The sequence below is a fragment of the Microtus pennsylvanicus genome, chromosome 3, assembly GCF_037038515.1.
Source record: "Microtus pennsylvanicus isolate mMicPen1 chromosome 3, mMicPen1.hap1, whole genome shotgun sequence".
Lineage (NCBI taxonomy): Eukaryota > Metazoa > Chordata > Mammalia > Rodentia > Cricetidae > Microtus > Microtus pennsylvanicus.
In genome coordinates this window covers 64,389,660-64,412,981 of record NC_134581.1, presented here as the reverse complement: position 1 = coordinate 64,412,981, position 23,322 = coordinate 64,389,660, and the positions used below count along the sequence as shown (strand labels likewise).

Sequence of the window (23,322 nt, the reverse complement as noted above, 5' to 3'; positions counted from 1 at the left end):
GTCAAATGCCACAGAGTGGCCCAGAGTGTGTCAAATGCCACAGAGTGGCCCAGACTGTGTCAAATGCCACAGAGTGGCCCAGAGTGTGTCAAATGCCACAGAGTGGCCCAGATCGTGTCAAATGCCACAGAGTGGCCCAGAGTGTGTCAAATGCCACAGAGTGGCCCAGAGTGTGTCAAATGCCACAGAGTGGCCCAGAGTGTGTCAAATGCCACAGAGTGGCCCAGAGTGTGTCAAATGCCACAGAGTGGCCCAGAGTGTGTCAAATGCCACAGAGTGGCCCAGAGTGTGTCAAATGCCACAGAGTGGCCCAGACTGTGTCAAATGCCACAGAGTGGTCCAGAGTGTGTCAAATGCCACAGAGTGGCCCAGAGTGTGTCAAATGCCACAGAGTGGCCCAGAGTGTGTCAAATGCCACGAAGAGTGGCCCAGAGTGTGTCAAATGCCACAGAGTGGTCCAGAGTGTGTCAAATGCCACAGAGTGGCCCAGAGTGTGTCAAATGCCACAGAGTGGCCCAGAGTGTGTCAAATGCCAGGAAGAGTGGCCCAGAGTGTGTCAAATGCCACAGAGTGGTCCAGAGTGTGTCAAATGCCACAGAGTGGCCCAGATCGTGTCAAATGCCACAGAGTGGCCCAGAGTGTGTCAAATGCCACAGAGTGGCCCAGAGTGTGTCAAATGCCAGGAAGAGTGGCCCAGAGTGTGTCAAATGCCACAGAGTGGCCCAGAGTGTGTCAAATGCCACAGAGTGGCCCAGAGTGTGTCAAATGCCACAGAGTGGCCCAGAGTGTGTCAAATGCCACAGAGTGGTCCAGAGTGTGTCAAATGCCACGAAGAGTGGCCCAGAGTGTGTCAAATGCCACAGAGTGGCCCAGAGTGTGTCAAATGCCACAGAGTGGCCCAGATTGTGTCAAATGCCACGAAGAGTGGCCCAGAGTGTGTCAAATGCCACAGAGTGGCCCAGAGTGTGTCAAATGCCACAGAGTGGCCCAGATTGTGTCAAATGCCACGAAGAGTGGCCCAGAGTGTGTCAAATGCCACGAAGAGTGGCCCAGAGTGTGTCAAATGCCACGAAGAGTGGCCCAGAGTGTGTCAAATGCCACAGAGTGGCCCAGACTGTGTCAAATGCCACAGAGTGGCCCAGAGTGTGTCAAATGCCACAGAGTGGTCCAGAGTGTGTCAAATGCCACAGAGTGGCCCAGAGTGTGTCAAATGCCACAGAGTGGGCCAGAGTGTGTCAAATGCCACAGAGTGGCCCAGAGTGTGTCAAATGCCACAGAGTGGCCCAAGTGTGTCAAATGCCACAGAGTGGCCCAGAGTGTGTCAAATGCCACAGAGTGGCCCAGAGTGTGTCAAATGCCACAGAGTGGCCCAGAGTGTGTCAAATGCCACAGAGTGGCCCAGAGTGTGTCAAATGCCACAGAGTGGCCCAGATCGTGTCAAATGCCACAGAGTGGCCCAGAGTGTGTCAAATGCCACAGAGTGGCCCAGAGTGTGTCAAATGCCACAGAGTGGCCCAGAGTGTGTCAAATGCCACAGAGTGGCCCAGATCGTGTCAAATGCCACAGAGTGGCCCAGAGTGTGTCAAATGCCACAGAGTGGCCCAGAGTGTGTCAAATGCCACAGAGTGGCCCAGAGTGTGTCAAATGCCACAGAGTGGCCCAGAGTGTGTCAAATGCCACAGAGTGGCCCAGAGTGTGTCAAATGCCACAGAGTGGCCCAGAGTGTGTCAAATGCCACAGAGTGGCCCAGACTGTGTCAAATGCCACAGAGTGGCCCAGAGTGTGTCAAATGCCACAGAGTGGCCCAGACTGTGTCAAATGCCACAGAGTGGTCCAGAGTGTGTCAAATGCCACAGAGTGGCCCAGAGTGTGTCAAATGCCACAGAGTGGCCCAGACTGTGTCAAATGCCACAGAGTGGCCCAGAGTGTGTCAAATGCCACAGAGTGGCCCAGAGTGTGTCAAATGCCACAGAGTGGCCCAGAGTGTGTCAAATGCCACGAAGAGTGGCCCAGAGTGTGTCAAATGCCACAGAGTGGTCCAGAGTGTGTCAAATGCCACGAAGAGTGGCCCAGAGTGTGTCAAATGCCACAGAGTGGCCCAGAGTGTGTCAAATGCCAGGAAGAGTGGCCCAGAGTGTGTCAAATGCCACAGAGTGGTCCAGAGTGTGTCAAATGCCACAGAGTGGCCCAGATCGTGTCAAATGCCACAGAGTGGCCCAGAGTGTGTCAAATGCCACAGAGTGGCCCAGAGTGTGTCAAATGCCACAGAGTGGCCCAGAGTGTGTCAAATGCCACAGAGTGGCCCAGAGTGTGTCAAATGCCACAGAGTGGCCCAGAGTGTGTCAAATGCCACAGAGTGGCCCAGAGTGTGTCAAATGCCACGAAGAGTGGCCCAGAGTGTGTCAAATGCCACAGAGTGGCCCAGAGTGTGTCAAATGCCACAGAGTGGCCCAGAGTGTGTCAAATGCCACAGAGTGGCCCAGAGTGTGTCAAATGCCACAGAGTGGCCCAGATTGTGTCAAATGCCACGAAGAGTGGCCCAGAGTGTGTCAAATGCCACGAAGAGTGGCCCAGAGTGTGTCAAATGCCACAGAGTGGCCCAGAGTGTGTCAAATGCCACAGAGTGGCCCAGAGTGTGTCAAATGCCACAGAGTGGCCCAGAGTGTGTCAAATGCCACAGAGTGGTCCAGAGTGTGTCAAATGCCACAGAGTGGCCCAGAGTGTGTCAAATGCCACAGAGTGGCCCAGATCGTGTCAAATGCCACAGAGTGGTCCACGAAGAGTGGCCCAGAGTGTGTCAAATGCCACGAAGAGTGGCCCAGATCATGTCAAATGCCACAGAGTGGCCCAGAGTGTGTCAAATGCCACAGAGTGGCCCAGAGTGTGTCAAATGCCACAGAGTGGCCCAGAGTGTGTCAAATGCCACAGAGTGGCCCAGAGTGTGTCATATACCACGAAGAGTGCAGCCACCACCCAGAAAGAGGCGTAAGGGACACAGTCAGAAGTCAGAGTCTTCTCACAGTGTCTGAACGGCTGAACCAAGCTTTGCCTGAAGCCCGTCCTATCACTAGACACTGGCTATATGAGCTGATAACTACATTTCATTGAAACAGGGTTTTCCCAACCCCTACTTATAATTCTGATAAGGATCATTCAAAAAGGGTCCTTTCTCCTCCAGGGCCAAGAACACTCAGGTATCCCAAGAGCTAGGGAGCAGGGGTGATTGGGGTGCACCCACCGTAACTGTTGCAGTGTTTGACTGAGTCCTGAAGCACGAGGGTCCCCTCAGACCAGGTAGGGACAGGAATCAGCTTGAGGCTGGTCAGAGCCCCAAGAGTTGGGCAGGAGGCCGTGCAGCCTACAGACTCAAGACAGCCAGAACATTGCCTTAGGATCCCTAGAAAAGAGGAGAAACGAGAGTGAGTTGTAGGGGCCTTATGAGGGACAGAGGGGTGGAAGATGGGAAGTGGGGCGGCAATGTTGGACTAACAGCTAATCTGAGGTGAGATCAGCCAGCCTTCACTTCCTTAGCCTGGCATCTTACCCCTACTACTAGGTTCCCAGGTGGTAGGAAGGCCTCTAGTCAAGGGTTTCCCCTGAAAGAAGGAAGAGATGAGCCAGGGCTCCTCACACCCTCCTGTGCGAGCAATCAGAAGGCTACGGGCTGTACCTTCACACTATGCTAGTGACCCATTCCTGGCTGGGGGCCACCTGAGGGGCCCCCACCCTCTGTCTCACCTTCTCCAAGTAGAGACTGGCTGAGAGATGGGGTATAGTGACCACACACAGAGACCCTTCCAAATTACCCCTTCTTCAGGATGCTGGCTTTAAGGTCAGAGATGTTCCATTTTGTCCTGGCCCTTTAAGAAGATCTAAAGACAGAGCCCAGACTCATAGGGTCACAGCCCACTAGGGCTCACTAGGGCTCACTAGGGCTCACTTGGGCTCACTAGGGCTCACTAGGGCTCACTTGGGCTCACTTGGGCTCACTTGGGCTCACTACGGCTCACTAGGCCCAGGGAAGGACTGCCAGACCTGTATGCCCAACAGAGTTTTCTGCACTGAGTAAGGTTCTGCATGTGTGCCGTCATACCCAATGTGGTAGCCACCGGCCAACCATGCATATAGATATGAGGATAGTGAAGCTGGTGTGTGTGTGTGTGTGTGTGTGTGTGTGTGTGTGTGTGTGTTTGTGTGTGTGTGTGTGTGTGTGTGTGAGAGAGAGAGAGAGAGAGAGAGAGAGAGAGAGAGAGAGAGAGAGAGTTGATTCTCTGCTCCTGATATAGGAGCTATAGGATCTGAGGACAAAATTCCGATATTCAGTTTTCACAATAAGTCCTTTTAGTTACAGAGACATATCCCTGGCCCACTTGGTTTTACTATAATTAATTTACATTTTAATTTAAAGGTGGCTAGTGGCTATCATACTGGACAACACAAGCTGAACCAACCCTTGTCTATCTGAGCCATAGTCAATGGAAAATCTGAGGTCCAGAGAAGGGAAATAATTTGCCCGAAGTCACACAGTTAGGCAGTAGCAAAGGTAAAACCAGAACCCAGCTCCCTCAAATCTACTCTCACCCTTCTGGAGCCCACCATCCTTCTCGTGGGTGGTCTCGGGCTTGCCCACCACAGCACTGTAAGTGTCCCATAGCCCTAAACCCCATGCTGCTGCCCCAGGATAGTGTGCCAGGCTACCTTTGAAAGGCTCCATCTTTACCCCTCGCCTTTTGTCAGATCCCTGACATAGCAGCCTTGAGAGACGCCCTTGAGATTGTCCGAGAGAGTGTTCCTAGAGGGAAAAATCCTTCAGGAACAAAGCTGACCTCTACCTAAACATTACAACCAAGACAGCAAGGGATCTCCCAGCTCCTCTCCTAATAGAATGGTACACAACAGAACACAATACAGCAAGGATCCTGTGATAATAATAGAGGGTAGGAGAAAGAGGAAGCCAGGAGGGTGGGGTCAAGGCACACAGGGCTCTGCGTAGCTGACTCACACCTGGGGCTCCACGTGTGCTCGCAGATCACAGACTCATGTTATAGGTGACACCTAAGGGCTGAAGCAGTCATGCATGGCTCTGACTGCACCCCAGTAGATGCAGGACCGAGGACTGAAACCTGGGTTCCCACCTTCAAGGAGAGACCTCTCCATCTGGTTCCCCTGCCATGAAGGCAGCATTAAAAAGGAAGGAGTGACTCCTTTATCAGATCCGAGGAGGAAGCCAGCCACCAAAGGTCAGGAGCCACGTGTGCCACAATCTAGCCCTGTCTTCACAGGAAAAGCCCAGCAACTGCCATGACTTTGGCATGGCGGAACTGAGGTGCAGTGGGGTTTTTTGTCTTCTTATTTTATTTCATGGAAAAATACATAGTAATTGAAAGCTAGAAATTCAAGAAGTCAATGTATCAAAAAAAGTTCTTGAAAACACAAGGACACACACAGAAAGATGACAACGTATCCAGTTGATGCTAACACTGCATCTAGGGACCTTGACTGTGAATGCAGTCTGTCTCCCAGTAGCAAGATGCAGGCAGCTCTCCCAGCAACTTCCTGGCCTGTACTTACTCTCCCGTGGCAGAATGCTCAGGTGAACTGCCATCCCCACCTGACTTCCTCCCTCCCCCCAGTGCGTCAGGTAGTAGCTGGCACAGGTGACCTCAAAGGCCAGGGTCTCCAGCCAGCCAGTGTCAGTCCATAGGTGGAGTATAATGGGGGCCAGAAAGGAGAAAGATGTGACATGGCTGGACAACAAATGTATCCCCACACCCGTGAGCTTCCTCTGCATGCAGAGCTTCAGGTCAGGGCCCCCAAGCCTGTTAAAAGGGCAGATGATTCTCATCACACACACACACATACACACACACACACACACACACACACACACACACAGAATTATCAACTGTCAGTGTGATTAGCTTCATCATCTGTTTGTGCCTTTATCTGTTTCTGCATTACTTGTTCATTCACAAAATGCTTTTGAGGAAGGACTAAGTGCTAGGTGCTCTGTAGGTACCAGCAATACAGGAGGGCCTGAGGGCATGAGATAGATGCTCTGGTACTGTCATGAAGCCCGATGACGAGCAGAGAAACAACACGACACTTCCTGAGAGAGCCGAATGCAATGGAAACCCTAACATCCAGCAAGAGGCGCACAGAAGGAGCAGGACCGGGGTTGCTCTAGCCAGAGGGTCCGGGGAGGTCTTCCTGAAGGGGGTCACAGTTGAACTTATGCTTCAGGAAACGAGGCTGTGAGGAGGCTGAGGCCCTGAAGGCTAAAGTGTAGGGTTTGGCTAGCATCCCAAGTGCTAGGAAAAAGAATCGCTGGATGGCTTTAACCAAATAAACGCAATGATGTTTTCTTCATTGTTAAAAGTCCTTTCGCACTGCCAACTGGAGCCTGGGCGGCTGGGGGGGGGGGGCAGTGGGTTGGCTGTCACAGTCACCCGAGGAGGAGGAGACAAGGCTGGAGGGTGCGAGGGGGAGGCTGCCCGCCTCAGCAGCACCAACAGCAGTTGTCTGATGCTTGGGATGAGGAGGCGGGGTAAGGAGACAAGAGGAAGACGGTGAGTCCAGAGCCACATCCAGAGACATGCTGCTCTTACAACCAGACCACCAACTTAAAAATAACTCTGAAAAATAACAAGCAGATGCGACACCCATGGAGCCGCCTACCCCTCCTGAGTCTCAGTTCCCTGGGGGTGCATCTTCCTTCCCAGGCCCCCTTTCTCTTCCCTCATCCTGTGCAGGGAACACAGGAAAAGGCGTAGTGATCCTCACCCTCCGACTGACAGCAGATAAGGCAGTCCTCAGACAGTACCAGATGGGTTGGCTTAGAAGAGCCCGGCAGGGGCCTGCTCAAGACTCTGGTAGCCGAGCCTAGGAGAAGGGACAGGCAGGAGTGATGGGGAAGAGTGTAGAGGCTGAGGGCAAGGGGCAGTATGGAGCATCTTAGAATTCCTGCCCCGCTCTGCCCTTGCTAATAGGGTCTGGGTTGGCCATCTCTTTCTGAAGACTCTGTTCCCTGATCTACACACACACCACCACCACCACCACCACCACCACCACCACCACCACCACCACCACCACCATCACCACCACCACCACCACCATCCTATCAAAAGCTGGATGGAGAAGCTAGACATCAAGAATTGGCAGCTCTGTCAGCATCCAGCCCTGTTGGTTCCCTATAGAGGGCTAAAAGACCAACTGGGGTTGGGTGAGTTAGTTTCCAAACTACTCTAAAAGGAAGTTCTAGAAATGCTATGCAGAACACGGAAAAGACAGAGGCAGCTGGAGCCTGAGCTCTAGTTTCACAGGGATAGATGTATATCAAATCATGACAGAGACTCCAGCAGGCACAAGCAGGGCCTTTGTGACTTCCTTATAAACAAAACAGAAACATAGGGACTGGGAAGCTCAGTGGTTGGATAGTCAGTTCCAAGCCTGAGTGGGCATTTCACACAGGGTTCTGATGGGAGGCTCTTGTGGAAGTGGAGGGGGATGGTCAGATTGGCTTCTTAGAGGCTCCCACGGGCACTATGAGGGCCTGAAACCAGATTCATAGACTCAGATGGAGCCTTGATGGTAGAGCCATCCCAGGCGGGTCCAGAAGGAAGGGAACAATCCTTTGTTCAAATCCCTCCAGTTGCCCTATTAACAGGCAAAGCAGGCAGGAGAGTTTCTGGAGTCTGAGTGGGTCCTATGAGTAGCTCCAAGAACCAGATGCGGAGTGGAGCCTGGTTGCTTAGAGCCCTTGGGGTCTCAGTGACTAGTCACCCCAGCTCTTTTATTAAACTAGTTTTTAAATTAATTTATTTATTTTAGATGTATTTTTATGTTGTTTATATTATGTCTTTTCCAAGCTTGTATACCATGTGTGTGTTTGGTGCCCACAGAGGCCAGAAGGGGGCATCAGATCTTCTGGGACTGGAGTTACAGATGGTTGTGAGCCACCATCTAGGTGCTAGAAATGGAACTTGAGCCTTCAGAAAAATCAGCCAGTGCTTAGCCATTGAGCTATCTCTCCAGCCCCTACAACAGCTCTTGAAATGGTCCAGCCACCTCCAAAGAGCCAGGCACCATCGTCATATCAAAAGGTCTGTTCAGAGAGACATCACCACTGAGATTCCTGGCAGAAGCCTCCCTGGCCTGCCCAGGACTTCAGGTTTCTGACAAGGCAATGTGGTATTCATGGCAGAAAAAGTAGAGCAGGACCCAGTGAGAAAGTACTGTGGGCCCCTGTCCTGTGTGAGGAGGAGCGAGCTCTGTCCCCGAAGGCTACAAGGGAGTCTGGGATGCCCACGTGTTGGATGGGGAGTTGCACTAAACAGGAAAGTGGCTTCCAGTCGTGTGTTTCTTAAACTCCATCTACATACAATCACGGCTGGATTGTATGGACCACAGTAGCTGTGACAGAGACTGAAAGCGAAACAGTGCCCGGGACAGCAGTCAGTCCCATCACTCCCCTCTACAGCACCTGGTCACCCACATCAGGAGCAAATGGGTTAAAATGCATCATCCCATTTAGCAGATGGGAAAATGAGGCCCAAGAAAGAAATGGGATCATCCCAGGGTCTAACAGTAGGCAGGTCAACTCCAGGATCTCTCAAAGGCATCTCACCTAGAGAACTTCCCCACTCCCATGCCCAAAATCATCCCACCATGCTTGCCTGGAAGAAGCAGGAAGCTCCCCATACCGAAAGGCTCCCCAAATGCCAAGTTCCTCATTCAGCAGGTCCCAGGCTGCTGGGGGCCCCAACTCAGAAAGACTCCTCCTTCGGTATCCGTGGACCCTGGATTCCGTCCTTCCCCTGGGAGTACCCACTCTCTGTACTCAGAGAAGAGAACAAGCCAGGTCTCTGCAGGCCTGGAGCTGGGCACAGAGGGTGGAGGCTGTCAACCTCCATGCGCTTGTGTCCCACCAGAGGGTCCGGCCCCGTGTCCTCCAGCACCACATGGTTTAGCCAGTGCTCTGGCCCAGCCAGGCCCCGTGATGGACGGCAGCTGGACACAATGAGCCTGTCCCCAGAGCGTGCATGGTTTAAGCAATGGCCTTTCAGTTGAATATTTAAGAAGAAAATCCTGTGGTTTTTTTTTTCAGAGAGAGAGAGGAAAACCAGCAAAACAAGAGGAGGGAGAGAGAGAGGGGGGGAGAAACCTACCCCATCACTGCAGTCAAGGTCATAGGCACCAGTGCGGGGCGGGCACGGACAAGGAGTCTTTAATCTGGGAGTTCAGGCTGAGGAAACTAACCGCTTGAAGCTGGAGTACATTACTGCCCTGAATGATCTGTCGGCTTCTATTAGGCTAAATATCTCTGTATAATGGGGAATTATCCTCCAAATAGGCAAAGTGCCTGCCTCTTGGGGGAGGGGCCGTGGAGCCTCTCATGTGAGGCTCTCCCACAGTAGGTGGTGCAGGGGACAGGACCAACCTGAAGCCTCCCCTGATTCCTACCGGGAAGTCACCCTCTGCAGCTGCTGTGCCTGTCTAGTGCCATGTGGCAGGCACCGGTCTCCTTTTCCACTCTCCTTTAGCTTCCTCCCTTGGCAGCGGAAAAGGACAACAGACAAGTGTCCAATGCCTCTGGTGACCTGGGGGCTCTTTAAGCCTTTGTTTCTCCATCTATTGATGGACATAACTACACCCACTGACCATGCTGGTGGCAGGTGTGAGCCTGGTGCAGAATACAGCCCAGAGGGACAGTTGTGCCCACCAGTGAGGACCTTATTGTACTCTTCCTTCTCATTGGCCCATCTAGACGACACAGCTTCCTCCAGTAAGCCTCTTGATCCCCTCCCCCACCCTACCTCCTCCACGCCTGCAGTGAAGTCCTGTCTGGGCCCACTCAAGGGGACAGTTCAGGGTCCCTCACTGAAGATGTGTGTTCTGCAATAGTACCAGAAGGGCCATTCTGAAGATGCCAAAGGGTTAGAGGACCCAGAATCAGGTTCCTTCCTTCTTACACCGACCCCCACAGCAAGGCCTGGCACACAGCGCAGATTTACAATTATAAGGCCCGAGATGGAAGGATCTGGGAACAGATATGGTAGCTTGTCAGGCAAGGCTTGGCCCCACAGAATGGTGGCACCCATAGAAGGGGAATCAGTACCTGAACACTGGCCAGGAAGCCAGAAATGCCAGGGCACGGATCTGCAAGAATAGGGAGTAGGGAGGTGGCCAAACCAGGACAAAAGATAGGCCTGGCACTAGCACACATACGAGAGATAGAGAGACAGAGAGAGAGAGACAGAGAGAGAGACAGAGAGAGAGACAGAGACAGAGAGAGACAGAGAGAGAGACAGAGAGAGAGACAGAGAGAGACAGAGAGAGACAGAGACAGAGAGAGAGACAGAGAGAGAGACAGAGAGAGAGAGAGAGAGAGAGAGAGACAGAGAGAGAGAGAGAGAGAGATAGGGAGGGAGCCCTGTATAGTGAAAAGTCCTCCCAGGGAAAGGAGAACCTGTGTATGTGGTGGTGAGCATCAGGGTCTCCCTGCTTCCCTCAGCAAAACATCCCATGCCTCCCAGGGGAACAGTTCTGGGCCCCTCTCAGAAGATACGGCCTCTGCTATTGCTGGGCACATTCTGCACCAGGAGAGCCTTTCTGGAGGCACATCTAGGCAAGATGCCAATGAGACATACACAAAAGAGGCCACTCTCAGAGCACACAGAGGCACGTGTGTTGTCCCCATGGCTCCACCCCACCCAGGCAGGTCTTAAGTTCCAGCCCAGAATTCCTGCATTTGGGGAGAACTGCTTGTTCCTTCATCCATCCACCTTTCTGTCTGTCTGTCCGTCCGTCTGTCTGTCCGTCCGTCCATCCACCCATCCATCCAATTCCACCAATGCTTTGTGAGAACTAGGAATACAAACCACCTAAGACCCTGACTTAGGGCACTCATGACCTCGTGAAGCCACAGTTGAGGGTAGAGGCAGTTCTGGAGTGGTGTGAATGGATTCCCAAGGGGTTTGACAAGGTGGCAATGGATGTCCACTTCACAGATTTCAGGGAAGGGCTCCAGGGAAGGAATTTGAAGGGGTTTGGAGGAGGAAACAATAGGAAAGGAGTTGCAGAGGCAGGCTAGAGCAATGGATTGGAGAGGAAAACCATCCCCCTCCCTCAGAGTGTAAGGGGTTTAGCTCTTATCCTCAGAGCCATCAGGAGCCTGAAGGGTTTTAAGTGAGGAATGACAGGGACCAATTTGCGCTTCAGAAAGATCTTGCTGGATGCCACCAGGTGGAGGATGGATTACAAGGGAGAAGGTGGCAGTGAGCCAAGCTGAGAAGGGAGCAGAGGGCAAGCAAGGGTAGGGCCTGTGTATGCTGGTAGGTGAAGGGATGGAGCAGGTCAGTCTGCAGCGATTTCAGCACTGGGTGCAGCAGTTCAGCACTCGTGCACACCCTGGATGCCTGCTGTCCAAACAGCACAGTCAAGCCTTGCCAAGCCCGTGTAAGACATCAGCTACTTTGATCTCCACAATGCTCAGGTGGTAAACACAAGCCAAAACTTGTCCCTTGATTCCACGATTCAACAAGCATTTATTAGGAGCCTCTTATGTTCCAGGCATCATTCTAACCTGCTCAGCAGCTGGGAAAACTGAGACCCTGAAGCACTGCCCAGGATTCTAGGAGGCCAACAAAAAGTCTGCCTTAGAGAAGCTGGCCAGAGGTAGAGGTGGATGCAAGGCAGAAGCTATGGGATGAGATGCCTGGGGAGGAGTGGCCCATACACAAGCCCAGGTTGAGCCCCAGGATGGAGGGAGAATGGGAAGGAGACAGCACTGGAGAGAGACGTGGGCGGTGGGTGGCACTGGCCTTTATGAGCCAGAGTTGAAAGGATGCAGGCGCACAGAGCAGGATAGTCAAGGTCATTAGGTCTGCAGGAGAGGGCATGCAGGAACGGTCTAAGGAACACAGAACTGGGCTGAGCCTCATAAGGGGGCCATAGGGAGACAAAAAGTGGAGACACAGGAAACTCTGTAGACCAGCACATAGCCCAAGGACCATGCATACCCAATGTTTTGACCTTAGGCTTCTTGCTCTACACTCAAGCCAGCAAGGAGCACTGGCATGGTAGGAACCACCAGGACGGGAGCCTCCATGGTCAGCTCCACTTCCTTCAAGCCCAGCCCTGTCTTCTTGGACATTCACATTTGCTGAAGACATGAAAATCTTCATCCCTGGGCCCTCCTCTTAACATCAGCAAAAAGGGAAACCCCTAACTCACAACAACTAGTCTAGTTGGCTAGTGTGTAAGTGTACGCTAAAGATGACCTCCTAGTTCATCCTGGTAACTGGGCCTTTTAGAGTCTGTTCCTCGCATCCCCACTATCATGGACACACTGATTAATTAAATGCCACTGGCCTGAGTTTAACACCACCAGTTGGTGGTCATATGATCAGGCTAGAATGCTGTCTGGAAAGGAAGTGGGGCAAGGATGAGACCAAAGCCAATGTCACAGTGTTGGAGGTCCTTTTCTTACTACACATGCCAGGCCCTCATGAGAGTCTGGGAGGATGCTGGGGACAAGATACACTCAGGAGGACCCCACTGCCCGCAAACCTGCCACAGGGCAGCAGCCCTGTGAGTTACTTCCTCAGAAAACCCACCTAACATCTTGGACCCCAACTCACTGTGTGCCAGGCCTGCCCCAAGCCAGAACATTAGGGAGAAATGAAAATAAATCAAAAGAAGACACCAGCTCTGGGGGAAGAATGAAAGCCTGGAAACCTTGGTGTGGTGGCTCTCAACCGGGGCTCTCCTAGTGGGCTGTCCTACCACTATGGCCATGGCTCGCTACTTACACTTCTAAAAATAACAAATGAAACATTTGGGGCCTGTCTTAGGGTTTCTGTTGCTATGACAAACAGCATGACCAAAACCAACTTAGGGAAGAGAGGGTGTATTTCCTCTTACAGCTTGTACCCCATCATCCAGAGAAGTCAGGGCGGGAACTCAAGGCAGAAGCCTGGAGGTTGGAGCTGATTCAGAGGCTGTGGAGAAACGCTGTTTGCTGGATTACTCCTTAGAATTCACTCAGCCCGCTTTCCTACATCGTCCAGGACCATCCACCCAGGGGTGGCACCACCACCATAGGCTAGGACCTCTCATGTCAATCACTAATTAAGAAAATGAACTACAGGTTGCCTACAGGCCACTCTGGTGGTGGCACTTTCTCAGTTGAGGTCACCTCTTCCCAGATGACTATGACTTATGCCAGTATGGGTCACTTTCTCTGTGACAAGCTCAATGTGAGTGGATTGTGTCCAGTGATATCAAGGTGGATCTGAGGCAAGTTTGCCCTCTTCCAAAGCTACCAGTGTGGCTAGGAGGTGGGTGGAGCTGCTGGCTTGAATCGGGGTCTTGGGGGTAGGCTGAGTGGATACCACAATGGATCCAGAGTTCCAAGTTGAATTATTTCAAGTATTTTTCGGCATCACTCCAAATGACTGCTATTGCGGAATCTGGATAAGTGGAGGACAGTGGGGAAAGGAACCTTCCAGAAGCTGTCCAGAGGTCGCAAAGTCAGAAGTTACATAAAGCTGCAGGAGCAAGCCAGGGACTAGGCTGTAGGGAGACTTGAGAAGATGCCATAAAAAGCAGGGGAAAGTGAGAGAGGGCTCTCTTTGGTTCCCAATGGCTCTCTCCCCTCTCCACCTCTGTCTCAAAGCATTGCATCTCCATGGTGGGGTGAAGACCCAGTGGTGGGGAGTCTGATATTTCCAGTTGTGCCCAAACAGACAAGGACAGGGACAGACTGTTGTAGGAAAAGCAAAGAGATGAAGCTCAACATAGATCTAGGACAGCAGCCAATACATGGAGTAGAGGAAAACCAAGAGGACAGATATCACAGGGTCATACCAGACCATCATGCCTCTCAGTCCCCCAGGAGGTCAGCATCTAGAACTATTGGCAGCTGCTACATCCCCTTATGCTCTATGGAAGAGCAAACTTCAGACGCTGGGTCCTATAGGGTCTGCAGACAGGGTTTGCCCAACCCCAACTATGGAAGTACAGATCTGACCAACACCTCAGGCAGTAGAGGAGGGGCTCTGGCCTGCCCACAGTCCAGTCATCATTCCAGGGAAGGCCGGACTCAGAACCTGAGTCCAGGTGCAAGTGGAGGAGGAGTCAACAGGAGGTCTTGCTGGGCAGATGAGAGCTTGCAAGGTCCCTCTCAGCTCCCACGATGGTAGAGAGAATGGGACAAGGAGCTGGCCTCTAAGCTAAGCCACTGATCTTGCTAGACAACCTTAGACAGTCTTTTACCTTTTTGATTCCAGTTTCTTAATCTGTAAACTGTGACAATAAAAGTCATCACTCTGTCCACGCAGCATCCTTTGTGGGAGAAACTGTGGGATGACTGTCAGTGTCATCATCAGGCTTCTGCCCAGGGATTTGAGATTTGCTAGTGAAGGCTCAGAGCGTGTGACATCAGCCTTGGACATCTAATAAGCCCCACGGGAAGACAGGCAGAATGCGCACAGGGAGTGTAGATGAAAGAGAATATCAACGCTGGCTACATGCTAAGCTCTGATTTTGGTCACACACTGAGCCCTGATCCAGGCCACACACTGAGCCCTAAGCCTCATTGGACCTAATCACACTCTGAGCCCTGATCCCATTCGTACATGTACCCTGATTCTGGTCACAGACTAAGCCTGTCCCTGCCTAGGTGTCCCCCACATTGTGAGTTCTGTCTAGCCACGTTTGCAGTGCAGTCACCAGTTACTGTGACCAGTTGGCACCAGCAGCCAATGTCAATCTAGGAGTCTATAAGACTTTTCATATTATATAAAAGGTTGCTGCATTTACCCTGCTGACCAAGAGCAATCTTATGTGGGACAGTATCCTCTGAGCTCAGGGTGGCCCTGAGTGAAGCCTGTTGTGCCGATAGGACATGGAATGGCCAGCAACACTTATAATACCACCTCTAATCTCTTCTGAACAATCTCATCCTGGGTAGAAGAGGACCTGGCTGTTACTAAGTCCCACCTAGTCACTGCCTACACTATCTCTTTGCTGGCTTCTACTTTTGGCATGTTGCCATGTGTGCATGTGTCCATGCATACACAGACACATGCAGAGACAAGGACATATCATACACCTATCACCCCTGCCTTGGTCATGCACCCATTTCCTGCAGAGTGTTACTCCCACCTTCCTTCCACAAGTCACAGCCCAGTTGTTTTTCAGCTCTGCTGAGAAGGCAGGAGACTGGGGATCCTTGGTGCACAAGGGGAAAGGGATCAGGTCTCCCCATGTGGTGGGAACAGAGTCTATGGCAAGCTCCGGACATCAGTGGGACCCAATACTCTTTTGACCCAGGTTTGGAGCCACCAAGGAGTTTTGTTCCTCTCTGCCTAGCTCAGTCTGAGAAGAAGGGTCCTGGATGGAGCGGACAAGTTCTTCTCCTCAAGTCCAGAGAGACCAGGGGAGTCTTGGAGCTGCCCTGCCCTGAGCAGTAGAAGAATACTGTTGGATCCTTCCCCACATAGTGAGGCCTGATCTGCCACTATCCTCCCAGGGTGCTGAGGACTGCAAGCCAAGGGTACTCTGTGGGCTCTCAGGGGACAGTGTGCTCTGAGTCCAGAGATGGCCTTAGGTGAAGACTAAGGTCTCATTAGAGAGATGCTGGCCTCAACATCAGTGCCACCTCTCACCCACCCTCTGACCAAGCGCTGTTCTTCTCATTGCCAAAGACAGGGGAAGGACATTAGAAGTTGGGGGACTCTAGATCCATACCCCGGCTCTAAGCATTGAAGGCTGTGTGACCTTGGCATCCACCTCGCTGACCTTCAGATTCCTCCTCTGAAGAATGAGGATGAAAATAGGTAAACTTGATAGTAGCTACAGCAGAGATACTTGCCATCGTTCTACCAACCACTCACCCCCCATCTTTCCACTCCAGGCCTCTGCTTCGGGGAAGACTGGAGCTGTTTCAGCCAGAAGCCTGGGAACCCCTGCCACCCTCTAGGCCAGCACACAGAGACCCGGTCCACACTGCACTGAGCACCCATTCATGGCCAGGCCCCCACTCCACCCTCCAGATCAGATTCTCACCCTGTATCACTACATTTGTTACTCAAATAAGTTATCTTAGGTTCTTTCCACGTGTAAAACTTAACTGCAAGGGGCTCAGCGGTTAAGAGTGCGTACTGCTCTTGCAGAGGATGAGTTCAGTTCCCAGCACCCACAGTAGATAGATCATAACTGTGTAACTCCAGCTCTAGGTGATCTGATGCCCTCTTCTGGCTTCCATAGGCACTGCACCCAAATATACAAGCCCCCCCCACACACACACAATTAAAATTAAAAATAAAATATTAGTCGGCCTCATCCCAGACATGCTGAGAGGATTCAACATATGAAAATATGTCAATGTAATCCACCATATAAATAAACTGAAAAAAATCCACATGATCATCTCATTAGATGCTGAAAAGCCTTCCACAAAATACACCATCCCTTCATGATAAAGGTCTTGGAGAGAGTGGGGATAGGAGGAGCATACCTAAACATGATAAAGGCAATACACAGCAAGCCAACAGCAAACTAAATGGAGAGGAACTTGAAACAATTCCACTGAAATCAGGAACAAGACAAAGTTGTCCACTCTCTCCATATCTATTCAATACAGCACTTGAAGTTCCAGTTAGAGCAATAAGACAACAAAAGGAGATAAAGGAGATACAAATCAGAAAAGAAGAAGTCAAATTCTATTTGCTGATGATATGATAGTTTACATAAGTGACCCAAAAAGTTCTACCAAGGAACATCTACAACTCATAAACACCTTCAGTAATGTAGCAGGATACAAGATTAACTCAAAAAAATCAGTAATCCTCCTGTACACAGATGATAAAAGGGCTGAGAAAGTAATCAGAGAATAGCCACGAATAACATAACATACCTTGGAGTAACTCTAACCAAACAAGTGGAAGACAAGAACTTTAAATCTTTGAAGAAAGAAATTGAAGAAGATACCAGAAAATGGAAAGATCTCCCGTGCTCTTGAGTAGGTATAATTAACATAGTAAAAATGGCAATCTTATCAAAAGCAATCTACATATTCAATGCAATTCCCATTAAAATCCCAGCAAAATTCTTCACAGACCTCTAAAGAAAAATATTCAACTTCATATGGAAAAACAAAAAACCAAGGATAGCCAAAACAATCCTGTATAATAAAAGAACTTCTGGAGGCATCACAATCCCTGACTTCAAACTCTACTACAGAGCTACAGTACTGAAAACAGCCTGGTATTGGTATAAAAACAGACAGGAGGACCAATGGAACCAAATAGAAGACCCAGATATCAATCCACACACCTACAAACACCTGATTTTTGACAAAGAAGCAACAAATATAAAATGTAAAAAAGAAAGCATATTCAACAAATGGTGCTGGCATAACTGAATATCAACATGTAGAAGAATGAAAATAGACCCGTATCTATCGTCATGCACAAAACTCAAGTCCAAATGGATCAAAGACCTCAACATAAAACCTCAACATAAAACACTGAGCCTCACAGAAAAGAAAGTGGGAAGTACACTTGAATGCATTGGCACAGGAGACCACTTCCTACATATAACCCCAGTAGCACAGACACTGAGAGAAACAATTAATAAATGACACCTTCTGAAATAGAGACGCTTCCGTAAAATAAAGGACACGGTCAACATAACAAAATGACAGCCTACAGAATGGAGAAAGATCTTCACCAACTTCATGTTGGACAAAGGACAGATTTCCAAAATATACAAAGAACTCAAGAAATTGATCATCAAAAGAACAAATAATCCAATAAAACAATGGGGTATAGACCTAAACAGGGAACTCTCAAAAGATGAATCTAAAAGGGCTGAAAGACACCTAAGGAAATGTTAACATCCTTAATCATCAGAGGAATGCAAATCAAAACAACTCTGAGATACCATCATACACCTGTCAGAATGGCCAAGATCAAAAACAACTTATGCTGGAGAGGATGTAGGGTAAAGGGAACACTCTTGCATTGCTGGTGGGAGTGCAAACTGGTACAGCTGCTTTGGCTGTCAGTATGGCAATTTCTCAGAAAATTAGGAAACAATCTTCCTCAAGACCCAGCAATACCACTTTTGGGTATATATCCAAAGGATGCTCAATCATACCTCAAGGACATGTGCTCAACTATATTCATAGCAGCATTATTTGTCACAGCCAGAATCTGGAAACAACCTAAATGCCCCTTGACCAAAGAATGGATGATAAAAATGTGGTACATTTACACAATGGAGTACTACAGAGCAGAAAAAAATAACGACATCTTGAAATTTGCAGGCAAATGGATGGAGCTAGAAAACATCATATTGAGTGAGGTAACCCAGACCCAGAAAGACAAATATCATATGTACTTTAGATATAAAGCAAAGAAAACCATCCCATGAATCACAATCCCAGAGAACCTAGACAACAATGAGACCCTAAGAGAGACATACATGGATCTAATTTACATGGGAAGTAGAAAAAGACAAGATCTCCTGAGTAAATTGTGAGCATGGGAGAAGGTTGAAGGGGACGGGAGTGGAAGTGAGGGGAGAGGAGAAAAATATATAGCTTAATAAAAACAATTTTAAGAAAATAAAATATTAAAAAGTTAACTCCAATAACTTTCCCTATGCTCCTTACCATGGCCCAGCTTCCTGCGTATGCCCACATCCTCCTGCTCTCCCCGACACCAGGGCTCTGTTGTGTGGCACACTTGGTGTGTACTGCTCCCTCCACCACGGCTCTCTGCTGATGCAGTAAGACACCGCCTCAGACAAGCCCTCCACGATTGTCCTGTCTGACTCTCCATTCTCTAGCATTCCCTTGTCACCATCTGCCGTTCTATCCTGAGCAAAGGCCCCTGGGAGACGGAGGACCACAGCCATCACTCCCTGTGATCCTGAAGTAGAAAGAGCTCAAGAGAGTCATGTGACTGCCCATGACTGCCCCATTGAGAAGAGATGGCGTGTGGGGCCATGTCAGCACTGAAACAGCAGAGGTTTTGTTCTGACAACAGGGAAGCCTCCATACAATTGGGGACAGGAGGGGATCCTATTTTAGAAGGTCCTGAGCAAAGACTAGGCACATGGCTGAAGGCAAGAACTAGTTCACTGACCTTCAGAGTCTGAACCTACAGTGATGCTCTGAGCCAGAGGAAAAGCTGTTCCTGCCTCCAGACAGACCCAGAACGAGGCAGGGTTGTCCAAGGGCCTAGAGGACACTGGCCTTCAGACACTAGGGAAGGGTGTGGTCTTCTCACACTGTGTGTGAGAGAGAGATTGACCTTCTAGGGCCACCAACAGTGATGAGGGTGTCCAGGTCCCAGCTCAGCAGGGCCCGGGAAGGAGGCCATGATGGAGGGAAGAGGCCTCTCCCATGGCCGAGCTAGAGCACCGTGAGCCCAGTCCTGCCAATTTGATAGCGGCAGCACCAACTTGTTCGGAATCTGTCTTGCGTGAGGTAATTACAGTTCTTCCTGTGTAATGAGATGGTTTTTAAAGGCCATTCAAGAGAAATTTCCTATAATGAGGTGAAGGGGTTTACAGTGTTCGACATCAAGGCAACTGGTAATTGGAGGGGCCCAGGCTGAGCCCTGGAGTGAAGTGTTGGGAGTGTGCACACCTAAAAGGCGTGAGCAAGTGAGAGGACCCGGGGGCTAGACAAGGAGTCCTGGGAGAGAAGTTCTGGCCCTAGCAGTAGCCTGGTGTGTGTGGTGGAACAGGTTTGGCCTGAAGAAGCTAGAATCCGGATGAGCAGATGGGAATGATGAGCTGGGATGGAGGATGGAAGGGGCTTGTGGGGTGGAAGTTCAGAGGGGGAAATGAAGGCAATGGGCTTCAGTATCCCATAGATCTCTACAAACAAGCTTAGGTTGAAGGCAATCATACTAAAATAGGGTGAGTTCTCTCTCTCTCTCTCTCTCTCTCTCTCTCTCTCTCTCTCTCTCTCTCTCTCACACACACACACACACACACACACACACAGGAAGACAGAAGCAAAGGCCAAGTGATACAGTCACATATCAAAGCACCCAAACAGTTGCAGCAGCCACCTGAAGCTGGATAAGGTGAGACAAAACCTCCCCTGGAGCCTTCAGGGACCAGCCAGTCTATCACCTTGAGTTCAGGCAGATGGCCTGCAAAAAATGGCACAGAGGAAATTCTATGGCTGGAAAACTACCCTGTCTATGGAAACTTATAGCAACCCAGGAAACTCATGCAATGGCCATTCTAATGGTTGCCACTATCACTGGATGGGAATGGTGACCATGAGAGTGAATGAGTGTTCCATTTCCAGAGGCATGCAAGCAACACCAGGCTGAGCATCTCATTTAGTCTCTCATCTGAACTCACTGTGTGCAGCTTAAGGAACAGAACATGACAGGGTTATTGTCTCTATCCCACAAATTTAGGAACTGAAACAGATAATCTACGCAAGAACATAAATAGATGTCCGGAGCTAACAGCAGGCCTGGCCTCCAGGAGTCCAGGCAGCTAGCCTGTGGCTCCCTACTGCAGGCCCAGTATTCCAGTCTTCCTTTTGAATCTTTCCTGCCCCTAATTCAGTGGTGGCTCAGCAACCTAAAAGGCAGAAACATCCAATTTCCCAGAACCCAGTGGTTCCCAGGTAAATGAATTTCACAAAAACACCATTCCCAAGCCACCCTGTGGTGGTTTGAATGAAAATGCGCCCCATAGGGTCATATGTTTGCATACTTGGACCCTAGTGGAACTGCTTGAGAAGGATTAGGGGGTGTGACCTTGTTTGAGGAGGTGTGTCATAGAGGTGGGCTTTGAGGTTTGAAAAGACTCTTGCATGGGCCAGGCAGAGGTGGCAAACACCTTTAATCCTTGGCACTTAGGAGGCAAAGGCAGGCAAATCTCTGAGTTCAAGACCAACCTGGTTTACAGAATGAGTTCCAGGACAACCAGGGTTACACAGAGAAACCCTGTCGAATAGAATAGAATAGAATAGAATGGAATGGAATGGAATGGAATGGAATGGAATGGAATGGAATGGAATGGAATAGAATAGATGACCCTTGCAATTCCCAGCACTCTCTGCTTTGTGGTTGTGGATCAGGATGTGAACTCTCGGCTCTTCCTGCCCTCTGCCATCATGCACACTGACCCTCTGGAACTGTAAGTCAAATTAAACACTTCCTTCTATAAGTCACCCTCGTCATGGTACTTTATCACAGCAATAAAAACAGTAACCAAGACACACCCCAGCCCTGCAAGTGGTACCATTGTCGGCCTCTAGCTCTGTGTGTGTTATGATAGAATCCTCAACTTCTCAGAGGGCACTATACTAAGGGACAGGCTGTACCAGTCAACAAGTTTTTACTAAGCAACCACTGTGTGCATAATAGAGGTGCTGCTTAGGAGAAGACAGGATCCTGCCTTTCCTTGGGGACAGAGACCCACAGAATTGTCCGAGCAAATCTGACCCCTGTCTGGGCATCTAGAACTCATAGAGGGGACAGAGTTGATGTCTTTGGGCACCTTAGACTGGGGTAGTAAGGAGGGCAGAGCTCCAAGACAAAGGAATGAGGAAAGTATGTCCTGAGAGAGGTCCCTTGTCCCTGTAGAGATGACAGGAGCTTACTGAGGCCCTGCAGTCCACTCCCACAGGGCAAAAGTTCTGCTGGTATCTGGGGAGCTTTACAGAAGCATGGAACCAAACAGTAGGACTGAGGCAGCCTTGCTACCTAAAGAGCCTCACCAACCCAGGCAGCCTGGCCCTAAATGGTGACTAATTGGCATTGAGTGGCCCAGGGACCCGAGGAACAGACTTTGAAATCACCTAGTGTGACGTGTCCAGCAGGAACAATGGGCCACCCAGCCAGCATAGAGTTACAGCTCCTTCTAATTAGGCGTCGCTTTGAACTCAGAGGCATCAGATTAATGAGGTTCACAGCATTCTCTCTTGCCTCCATGGCGGGCTGCCTCTGTTCTCTGATCACAGTGTGATGCCAAAACCTTGTTCTCTAAATCAAAGGTTCTCCCCAAACTCCACTTTCTGCCATGCCTTGGCTTTGCGCTGGCATCTCTGCCAGGGAGTTAAGCCTTCACCTCTTTTTCTGCCATGCCTTCCCTCCGAGGACCAGCTTGCATGTCACTGGGAGAGATTCTGCAAGGCCAGCAGGGATCCCCTCCTGCAGCCCACGTGGGGCACCAGACCTTGCTGGGGTGGCCCCATCCTCCTGCATACAGTTCAAGGACACACAGCAGGCTGGCCCCCCGCACCCCCAACTGAAAGCCCCTCCAACTCTTGGCAGCTTGGGGCATGTGTGGCCTTGGGGGATCCACTGGCTAGTTGCCCACTGTTGGCATCTGTTCACCAGCCTTCAGAGGGGTGGAAACATCTGCAAGAGCCAGCATGCTTGGCCCCTCACTCTGGCAGCTTGCCCTCTTCCCTGCCCCCTCCGGGCCTTCCCTACCCAGCTCCCTTCTTCCCCCAGGATGCTCCCCTCTCTCCTCCATGCCACTAACAACTCCAGCCCTCCAAAACCCAGCCCCACCTGGCTCTTCACTTGTCAGCCAAGATACTGCCTCTTTATTTACTTCTGTAGAAACGACCACTTTTTGTCCCGTATCCCACCGGTTAATGATACTATCTTCGCTCATTATTTCTCCCTGCCCTGAGACTGTCGCCTAAAGCCAGGAACAGCATTTGTGTCACCTCTGTGTCCCCTGCAGTAAAGACTACCTGCCACAGAAGATTCCATTCTCCTTTGACACAGCGGGACAAGAGGGAGAGAGACACCACCTTGTCCTTCGCTTCCATCTGCCATAGAGGAATGACTCCCTCAACCTGCTTTCTTGGGGAGTTGCTGGACCATCCAGAGGGATACCAGGAGAAGGATGCATGGTGGGGGAGGTGAGGCACTTTAGGGGGAGGGGTATCCCTAGGGAGAATATAAGAGATGACAAGAGCCTTGGGACAGTGGCAAGTCAATGTCAATTACTCTCTCTAAGCCCAAGCTTCCCTGCATATAAACAGGGCTGGCCCAGGGCTCACAGGATGCATGCATTGGATTGCACCCCGGCACTTAGGAGGAGTGGGGAGAGTTTTAGGCCAGCCTAGGTTACATAGCTAGACACTGCTCCAAATGGGAAAAAAATCCTCTCAGTCAGTCTTCACCTCTGGAGCACACACCATTAACTGGCTCTATTTTAGGGATAAAGAAAAGTCAGGCCTATGGGGCGGGGGGTACTGTTCAAGCCCCGGCAACTCACTGGCGCCAGAATCTGGCCTCTGCTGCCTGACCCACGGGC

At 50.5% G+C, this 23,322-nt stretch overlaps 1 protein-coding gene across 7 annotated transcripts in view; it reads right to left on the bottom strand.

Annotated features, from left to right (window-relative positions):
- The window catches only part of Lingo1 (leucine rich repeat and Ig domain containing 1), a 189,420-nt gene that overhangs the window by 67,594 nt on the left and 98,504 nt on the right, over window positions 1–23,322 (bottom strand). For 6 of the 7 annotated variants that reach the window (XR_012910016.1, XM_075965821.1, XM_075965823.1 and 3 more), the window contains one exon: window positions 3,239–3,397. The exons of the other annotated variant lie outside the window; for it this stretch is intronic. The gene's annotated coding sequence lies outside the window, so the exon portion shown is untranslated. The remainder of the gene's footprint in view (window positions 1–3,238; window positions 3,398–23,322) is intronic. 7 annotated transcript variants of the gene reach the window in all.